Below are 10,990 nucleotides of genomic sequence, written 5' to 3' on the forward strand. Positions count from 1 at the left end.
TTTGTGAAATGCTTGCTTGTAGTTAAAAACAATAGAACCCGCACTGTCTGTCGAGCTCCGGCCTCTGTCGCATCGCCGCAGTTACATCACTGAATGTGCTCTTAACAAAATCACTACACTTGTACTCCTATACCGTAAATATTTCCGACTAACGTAATTAGTAGCAAAATCCCACCCCGCCACTATAGCGTTCATTAGACGACAATATATTTTATACTCAGATAGATTCTGTCCTTGAACCGCTTATTTTTAGAATTCACCTCCCTGTTTACTGGAACATCATGCAGAAATTTAAACATACATTTTCCAGGTTCTACACCAAGGCTGACCCTTTCATCTCCATAAATCTGACTCCTATTACAATAGCCCCTTAAACTTCAGTTCCAAAAGAATAATAATAATAATAAAAACAGAAACGACTGCACAGGGAAGGTAGTACACTGAGAACTATGCAAACTGTTGTATTTGGAATAGATAGGAAAATGGTCATGATACAAACCGGAGACTGTACAGGCAACCGAAATTCACAAAATCCTCTGGAACATGCAAGTGATGTTGCGAAGCTTATCAAAAACCTTGATTCCAGTAAAGCAACTGGTCCTGATGACGTTCCAGTCATAGTGCTCAAAAAGCTTCAACCGGAACTAGCTCCCATACTTACAAAGCTGTGTAAACGTTGCCTTAAGGAGAAATGCTTCACAACAGCTTGACAAACTTTATCAGTTTGCACCGTACTTAAAAATTGCCGAAGATCGGTCCTCTTTCCTTCAGTACAGATCAATCAGTCTCCTATGCGTCATGAGTAAGTTGCTGGAATCTGTGATAAACAGAGAAGTAGTCAACCACCCCAGCAAAAATAACCTTCTCAGTGACAGGCAATATGGTTTCCATTCTGCGAGATCTACAGCTGATGTGTTAAGTTATATTATACGAGATTAGTGAATTTCTCGACAGGAGCTTTGTTTCTAAAGGATTAGCTCCTGACATATAAAAGTCTTCGATAGAGTATGGCATAAAGGTCTACTTCACAAAATCGCCATAGCTGGAAATGTCGTCTTATTAAATCCTTTCTCTCTGATAGGCTTATAAGAGTAGTTGTTGATGGGCAGAAATCGGAAACTCATAGTATTAAAACTGGTGTCCTTCAAGGTTCCATCCTGGGCCCAACTCTCTTCCTGATCTTCATCAATGATTTCCCAAAATCATATTCTTAAATCATTCGTAGACATTTATGTAGATGACATCACAATCTATGGAAACACTTCAAAGGCCAGCAATGAGCCACATCTTTCTGATTCTCTCTCTTCTGATCTTGAGAACATGGTGCAACGGGGAAAAAGGTGGTTGATTAATTTTACTGCATCGAAAACCAAACCTCTCCTTTCATCATAATCGCTCTGGTTCCCATCAAGCCCAAATTGAAATGAATGGCTCTCGTCTTGGGGAAGCTCCATGTATTGATAAGCTTCTTGGACTGACCTTCTGAAATGGAACACATATATTAAATCTGCTGCCAAGATCGCTGGAAAAAGGGGTTGGATCACTCTACCGCTCCAGAAGGTTGTTTGCTCAGCAACCGAAAAGGCTAACATGCTTGCCAGTCGGTTTGCCTCAAACTCCACACTGAACCCTTCCAACTACCCCCTACCTGAATTTTCTATGCGAACAGACGCCACGCTAGACGATCTGAAAATCCCCCCTGCTCAGGTGCATGCTATCATAAAAAAACCTTGACACTTCAAAAGCATGTGGACCCGATCTCATCCCAGCTGTGCTATTAAAAAAGTGCTCAGCCGAAGTAGCTCCAGTTCTCTCCAAACTCTATAACAAATGCCTTAATGAATCTTGCTTTCCGGGCTGTTGGAAAACTGCTTCTGTGGTACCAGTATTCAAGAATTCTGGCGAAAGAACTGACCCATTAAATTATCGCCCATTAGCCCCCTCCCACTTATTGGCAAAATATTTGAGACCTTAATTAACCGTGCTCTAGTCCATCACCTTACAAATGCTAAACTTCTGACTGACAAACAATATGGATTTAGACAAGCCCGTTCCACAGCAGACATCCTAACTGTAATTTCTGAACGTATATACCATTCACTGGACAAAGCGGGAGAGGGCAGAGCGGTAGCTCTAGATATATCTAAGACTTTTGACAGGGTATGGCATGAGGGTCTCCTCAAGAAGATTAGATCATACGTTATCACTGGTAGAATACTTAACATAATTAAATCCTTCTAAGATAAGAGAAAAATCCTGGTCGTCCTCGACGGTCGTACATCTAAACAATATGATATAAATGCGGGAGTGCCCCAGGGGTCTATCCTTGGACCTCTACTGTTCCTGATATTCATAAATGACCTCCTCGACAAAAATGCCTCTGAGATGGGTATATATGCTGATGACACCACACTCTATAACAGGCACGACAGGAAAACAAATGAACACATATCTAAAGAAATGGCAGAAACACTAGAGGATGACCTCCAATCTGTAGTGGAATGGGGACAAAAGTGGATGGTCACGTTCAATGCCGCCAAGACAAAACTTGTTTCATTCAATAATTACAAGAAACCTCCTCTACCACCTATAGCAATGGCCAACGACTCTTTATCTGAGAGTACGTCTTTCAAGCTCCTTGGACTAACGTTCACAGAAAACATGAGTTGGAACAATTACATCGAGGGTATTGCCAGGGCTGCTGCAAGGAAGGTGGGCTCTCTCTACCGTGCTAGAAAACTACTAACACCCGAAAGTATCCTGTACCTCTATAAGGCAACCATTCGCCCATATATGGAGTATTGCTGTCACATTTGGGCTGGTGCATCTGCTACTAGTCTCTCGCTCCTAGACAAGGTTCAAAAGAGAGTCGCAAATCTGATTGGCCCTAAACTGGCATCAAACTTCAGCCTCTGTCCCGTCGACGAAACGTTGCATCCCTTTGCCTGTTCTACAAGTATTTTAATGGTGAATGCTCTGACGAACTGCAAGCACTTGTTCCCCCACGACGTGAACACCCTCGACAGACTCGACAAGCTGCAAAATCCCACCCCACACTGTAGAGATCCCTAGATGTAAAAGATATTTCTACTCCAGTAGTTTCTTCCCCAGAACCGCTAGACTTTGGAATTCCATTCCAGGTCACTGCTTCCCCAACTGTACTGACATGCAGAAGTTCAAGTGCCACGTGAACCAACATTTTGCTGCCCAAATCCCTACATAGTACCCCAGTAGTTATTGCCCCTGATAGTAGCCCCCTACACCAAAGTGGCAATGTGCCTTGTTTGGGGTGAAAATGTAATTAAAAAGAAAAAAAGAAAAAAAAAGGTATATCACTGCCAATGTAATCCTCTACATGTGTAAGATCCAGGTACCCCCTAAAACGGAGTACTGTTACCATATCTGGGTAGGAGCTGCTCGGTGCACGTATCTAGCCTGGATAAAGTTCAAAACTGGCTTCGAAACTTAGTTGATGATGCCGTTTTTTCTTCCCTGCAACTTCTTTCCCACATAAGAGCCGTTGCAAGCCTATCTCTGCTCTATCACTATTTTCATGGCAAATGCTTGACTGAACTCCAATCTAGAGTCCTCCCTTGCTAAACTTTCACAAAAACAGTCGACGCTCTACAACCACTATATACGACTTTCTCACTCTCTATCTGTGTTTAAATCCAAACGCAGATTCCATGAACAAAGTTTATTTCCCAGAACTGCCCACTGGTTTGAATCCTGATTGAATACAACATAGTAGCCTTCAAATCCAATGTAAACAAGTTCTTGTTGAGCCGTCCTCATAAATAATCAAATTTTACCAAATTTACACCACCTTACCATCATTAACCTCTATCCTTGAGTAGCCTTTGGGCCTTGATAAGTGGTGACCCCCAAGTGCACACAGATTAATTGATTCAAGCAAGGAAATCAGATGTGATAAAAGTAAATAATAAGGGAACATCTGCCCAAATCATAGATTTGGCCGTTCTAGCATTTCACAAGGTGAAGGTTATGAAAACAGAAAAACGAAGCAAATAAACAAAAGATGCCAGAGTGAAAGAGTTATGGAACGCGAAGAGAGTTAATATAGCAATAATAATCAAAGGAGTACTAGGATCCTTCCCCGAGAGAAAAAAAACTACTAGGAGAAAATAGTATGAAAGGAAAAGCTGAGGCTATACTACGGACTGCAGGGATGAAAACAGTTGTTCCAACCTGTCAATCAGACCCAACCTCTGACCCATCGACGAAATGTTGCATCTCTGTGATTGTTTTACGAGTATTTTAATGGGACGTATTCTGATCAATTCAAAGCTCTTGTATCCGCTCGTCGCAAATAAAATGACAAAATCGACAAGCAACAAAATCCCACCCCTACACAACAGGAATCCCTGGATGCCGGAAAGTCTTTAAATTACTATACTTTGGAATTCCCTCACGGGGTTCTGTTTTCCTGACTGTACTCATATGCAGCAGTTCAAGTGTAATGCAAACAGACATCTTGCTGCTCAACTCCCTATATAGTGTCCCTACAAATTTCACCCCAAATAGTATCCCCTACATCAAAGTGGCAATGTGTCTTGTTTGTGATGAAAATGCAATACATACATCTGTAGAAGAAGACTCGAATGGAAACCAATTTACATAAAATACGAACGCCAATGATGAAAATTGCCAAGTAGAACCCGGGGAACTGAAAATGAAAGAAATCTGATAAAAACTCGTTTTCCCGCCAAAAAATGTGTTGCTACAAGTGTCGGATGATCTATATATCTATAAAAGTGAAATTGTCTGTGTGTGTGTCTGTCTGTGTACATTTTCCTACCAAATTAATCTGTCAATTTTCAGTCTACAGACTCAAGATTTGACATGAGGGGTAATGAGATTAGGGGAAATCCTTTTAGTCGGGTTTCGGCAACAAATTTGGCTGTCTAGGGGGTCAAAGTTCAACGATTTGATCTTTGAAAACTTAACCAAACTCCTCCGCCAATTTTGCGTCTAAACACTTGAAATTTTCTATGTAGGTTACCTGGATATGAGTCAAAGCTGGGCTGAACTGCTAGTACGACACAAAATAATTTGCGAAGGTTATTTGAAAGAGGTCGATTGTATAGAACATCTCTAAACATCTGACTCTTATGACAATAGGTGCATACGCTTCAATCGCAATATGTATTGTTTGAGGTTAATAAATGCAAAAATATAAGTTAAATACTTTCTTCAAATTATAGGAAGGGAGAAGTATCTCGCACGTTCCGGATATACTACATATAATTTAATGCCATTCAGTTATATCCATGCACATGCTCTACAAATTGAATATAATGATCAACACTGCAGTAGTTGGTAAATTTCAGTTGAAAACTTACACTCTTCTGGAGGTTGATGGGTCAACTCACTGCTGGAGACACTCAAAATAAATTTGAAGATTACTTAGGACTTCTATCCAGTCATGACCGACGGAACGAGAACATGCTAATCCAATCACGTCGATTAAATAAAGGGTTCCCATCAAAATTTTGTGCAGACTTCCGAGCTCGACAAAAAGATTCCCGAGTCCTACAAGATACACCTAAGGAAGACTGAAGATTACATTGATCGAAACGTTACACTCAAGATGAGAACAGTAGTCTGAAGAATCCAAATAATATGAAAAAAAAAAATTTAAAAAAAAAAGAAAAAATCCCAAAAAACAATCGTAATATATTACGGGAACATACTATTTCCATGGATTAAATAAAGGGTTCATTTTGAAATTGGTGCAGATTCCCGAGTTCCAAAGAAAGATTCCCGATTTCCAAAGAAAGTTTTGCAGAAAGATTCCCGAGTTCGACAATATACGCATGCTTGACACAGGTTGGAACTTACATCGACCGAAACGCTGTGAAAATAATACTCAAGATAAGAACAGTAGTCTAATCTGTGTAATGCAAATAATACCAATTATCGATAAATATATATTAACGAATAAAATAACAAATAAATACTGAATAAAAAATATAATATTCAAATGAAAAAATAATACGGGATAATAGGAAACAGTCGCCGACTCAGTCTTCTCCCAATCTTTATTAAAATCTTTAACTCATTAAGCAATCTAAAGATATCCCACGACCTCATTACTGCTAAACTTCTTTCTAACACACAATGCAGATTTAAGTAAACCCGTTCTATCATTTCGGTTATGTTTGAACGCAAAACAGATGAAACTATGATGTTAGCGCTTTCAGAAGGTCCGATATGAAAGCCCAAAAGCCGAAAATTAATACAATAATATTACTGGACGAATATTTAATATAAGTAGACCTTTTTTTTGCATCTCTATAAAGATTCAAGTTGCCCTTAGTGGCTTTGCGTCTAAGAAAGATGATATGATGTGGGTGGGCCTCAAGTGTTGATGCTAGGGCCTTTTTTTATTTCTGATTTTCATAAACAATATCATGAAATGCTGTCCGAAATGATTATATTTGTAGATAACACTATGCTCTCTTCTCGAGTGCAAGCAAATCGGACACATACATATCCAATGCAGTGTCTGCCTCCTTAAAAATGACCCCCAGTCTGCAGATAAATGGGAACATAAATGGATAATAAACTTCTAATGCTACTAACACAAACTCCTTTCTTTTAACATTATAAGAAACTTTTTAGAACCACCGATCGGATTAAGATGAAATCGATTGGAAATATTCTGTAGCTGTTTTATAAAAAAAAAAACTAGCATATTGACCCGACGTTGCTCAGAATTGAATAATGATTAACGAATGTTTCACACTCCTGTATTTTTATTGTCATTGAAATCGTTGAAATCGCCAATTTTTCAATCAAATCGATTGATTGCCTGCTCTAGTTGGGGATTCATTGCGACGCACCAGGAGGAAGTTCCATATGCCTCTCGCTGTAAGTAATTTCACAGTACATTGTAGTCTACGTTGCATTGGAGAGAACATACTGTTGCTGTTATAAAATTATTTTGATATATAATGGCTTGAATCAAAGTTTAAAATACAAAAAAGTTAAGTATCATGATGTGCTCTAAACAGAAATATTCATTTTGAATGTGCCCCTGTCATATTAAAGAACTTACTATTGATTTTATGTGCCAAGCCTTTTGGCTCGTGTGGTAATAAAACGTCTCAAATGCACTTGTGATGTTAGGATGTATAAGCTGTAAACTTTGATCCAAATGGCCTGTTCCTTCTTTCATCGGATTTTTTCGATTATCAATCATCGATACTTACCGAAGACATTCCTATACAAAACCTATATAAGAACATTGCCAGGCACATGAAGTTCTTTCGAGTGAAATTTCATAAAAATCGGCACAACCGTTTTCGAATCCATAGGAAACGAATTCACAGACACACAGACCAAGTTCCTTTATATAATAGTGGAGGTAAATATTTGCTAAGAATAAGTAACGAAAAAAGTTTTAAGTATTATATATTGTTAGCAAAGCTATTAAGGTCAAAGGAATAAGGGAAAACTAATTTTAATATAAAAGAAGATGAGTCATTCTCGTAAGAATATGCATTTTTCTGTAAGTAATCATGGACAAAATAGGTGAAACTTGATATATCCAAAACTTTTCAGTAGTATGAAGGGCTTCTTAAAAAAGTTAAATCGCACAATATTATTGGAAAAATATTTAACAAAATCAGATCCTTCGACCCTTGATCGACATACATCGAAACAGCATGCGTTATTGGTAATGACTAAAGCGCAACAGAAACCATATTTGAAGATTTTCCTTAAAAAAGCAAGAAAATGTTGGAGTCCGTGTGTTGAGACGTAACTGTAAGAATCATATATATTCTTGGATTCAGAGATCTGGAACGGTTTTTCTAAGAGATTCTTTTTGCAGTTGACCTTTATAAAAGGACGAAAGGCGAATATAGTCGATTGCTTCGAGCAGGAAACGCAACGTCTCCTAATGTATGTTTAGTGTTGATTTATTGTGCTGTGAAATATTTCCTAGGATTGGTAACCGCATTGATCTTGGTTTATAGGAAGGGATCTACTTCAAGTTGCAATAAAAAAATATACAGAAAAGAAAAAAAAGTACAGATATAAAAGAAATGAAACGAGATCACATGTAGTTTTCTAAATAATAATAATAATAATAATAATAATAATAATAATAATAATAATAATAAAAAAGGTCAAATATTAAGGAATACTCTTGAATGTGGAGACTACCACACATGAACAACAAGCGCAGACCAGACAAACTGCTGCAGAGGCAAAACATGAAACGCCACAATTACCATATCACTACACCACCCCCACCCAATAATAATAATAATAATAATAATAATAATAATAATAATAATAATAATAATAATAATAATAATAATAAACCAAGAATATTGAAGCTGCATATCTATAAGTTCTCTAACCCCTCACCCACCCCCATTACCACATAATTGAACCCCACTCCTAAAAAAGAAAAGTGAGAACAAACAGCCAAGTAGAGTCAATGAGGAAGGAAAGACCGAGAAGAAATACTGACCAGATCTCCGCTGGATAAATGCAAAGAGAACTGGGACCTTGGGGAGGCTTATTGCCACTCAAATTCTAGTGAAGACCAATAGCCGCTGCATACGAGAAATCAATGACAAGCAGCTATTGCGATAATGCAAATTTATTTGCAAATACTATCGAAAGAGGTGAACAATACTGGTAATACTCGGGAACTTGTTGTCACTCAGCGTCCAGGGAACATCGCAGGCTGTTTTCAAGGAGAGATCTTTGATAACTTGTCTGAAAGCTTCTTATGAGCCAATAATAATAATAATAATAATAATAATAATAATAATAATAATAATAATAATAACAATAATAATAATAATAATAATAACAATAATAATAATAATGATAAAAATAATAATAATAACAACAATAACAATAACAACAATAATAATGGTAATAACAATAATAATAATAATAACAATAACAATAATAATAACAATAACAATAAAAACAATAATAATAACAATAATAACAATAACAATAATAACAATAATAATAATAACAACAATAATAACAATAATAATGCTAAGAATAATGATAAAAATAATAATAATCATAATAATAATAAAATAATAATAATAATAATAATAACAACAACAATAATAATAACAATAATAATAACAATAACAACAACAACAACAATAATAACAATAACAATAATAACAGTAATAATAATAACAACAAAATAATAGCAATAACAATAACAATAATAATAATAATAATAATAATAATAATAATAATAATAATAATAATAATAATAATAATCGACAGTAATCATTGATATAGCAGTAGCGCCTTATGTGAATACGAAGGAAAACTAAAAGGCGTTAAACAACCAAGACTTGAAAAGGGAGATAAAAAGGTTATAGAAGTTATACCTATTATTATGGAAGCCCTGGGGAGTGTGAAAAACACATTAGACCAGTGGCCTGAGAAAAGAGGGATCCATTGCAATGTTGGAATACTTCAAAAGACTGACTTGTTGGGAAGATTTTAGTATCCTATGTTCATTTGTTATGATCCGCCTTTCAGTATAAAACCGGTAGTGACAACAGTTCAGTATAAAACCGGTAGTGACAACAGTAAGACACAGAATGTGGTAACAGTGGGAAGTTTTGTAATCACTCAGACTCTAGAGAATGCCATAAGTTGTTCTTAAACAGAAATCTGATGGCCTGTGACTACTTATAGTGAGTAAATATTATTATTATTATTATTATTATTATTATTATTATTATTGATAATAATAATAATAATAATAATAATAATAATAATAATCATCTGCCAATGAGAAATCAATGGTAAACGGTTGTTGCGATCAGGCGAATTTATCTGCAAAAGTTATCGGAAGAGGTGGAGAATATTGGGAATCTGGGGAGATTTGTTGCCGCTCAGACTCCAGGGAACACCACACGTTATTCTCATAGAAAAATCTTTGATGATGACCTGTATGAAAACTCCTAGTGATTGAATAATAATAATTATATAAATAGTTCTGTTTCCGTTTATCAACGTCTCCCTAAAAAGAGATGGGATTCATTCTCAGAGGACTTTCCCCAATCCTGGCTCCAAACCAGGAGCTTCAAAGATTAAGGGTTTTCCTAAGAATATTGGTAGTACCTACAATAGTAGAGCTCTAAAGGCCAAAAACATCGGGGATTCGTCGTTTTTTTTTTCAATTATCCTTCCAGACGACTTGATACTACTTCTAGCGTATCAACTACGACCGGGATTATTTGTGTTTTAAACCCGTGTATGCGCCTTATCTCAAAGGAGGCCAATGGAGCATAATTGCTCCATTTCTCGTTCTCCTTCCCTCTCACATTTTTGTCCCAGGGTATTGAAAAGTCTATAATCTGCCACTTTTTTGAGACTTTGTCAATGATGACCAAATCCGGGCGATTATGTTCCAATTGCTTGGTCGTTATGACACTTTTGTCCCACCGTACCTCTACATTGCCATCTTCATTTGTTCTCACTTTATATAATAACTAGCCTGGGAGCCCGGCGTTGCCCGAGGTGTTTGGAGGTGTGTGTTGAGCAAAAAAAAAGTGGTAGTAGGCAAGCAGGCTGGAATCCAAACTGCGAAGGAGGAAAAGAATCAGAAAAACGTGACATCTTTGCTGTTGCGCCCATCCCCCAAACCGGAGGTGACGTAGTTTTAAATTAAGGCTAGACAATCGAAAGAGATGATGACTTCCGAAAATATCGGCGAACAAAGCGACACCTCCCTGTAGAAAAGTGCCCATTTGAGGGTAAAGGAATTAATATTTTTAGTCAATTTTCTCGATATTTGTCGTCGGAAGGGTCGAGCTTCAAAATGATACCGATCTCGTAAATATCCGTCACTTCTGTTGAAAGTTTTAGACAGGCATACAAACATACATGCATGCATTTAAACATATTTTTGCCCTTTATTTTATAGACTAGCGGGAGTGCCAGGCGTTGCTCGAGTGTTTGGAGG

Source organism: Euprymna scolopes, chromosome 43 (genome assembly GCF_053919585.1).
Source record: "Euprymna scolopes isolate OS-2025 chromosome 43, ASM5391958v1, whole genome shotgun sequence".
Taxonomy (NCBI): Eukaryota; Metazoa; Mollusca; class Cephalopoda; order Sepiida; family Sepiolidae; genus Euprymna; species Euprymna scolopes.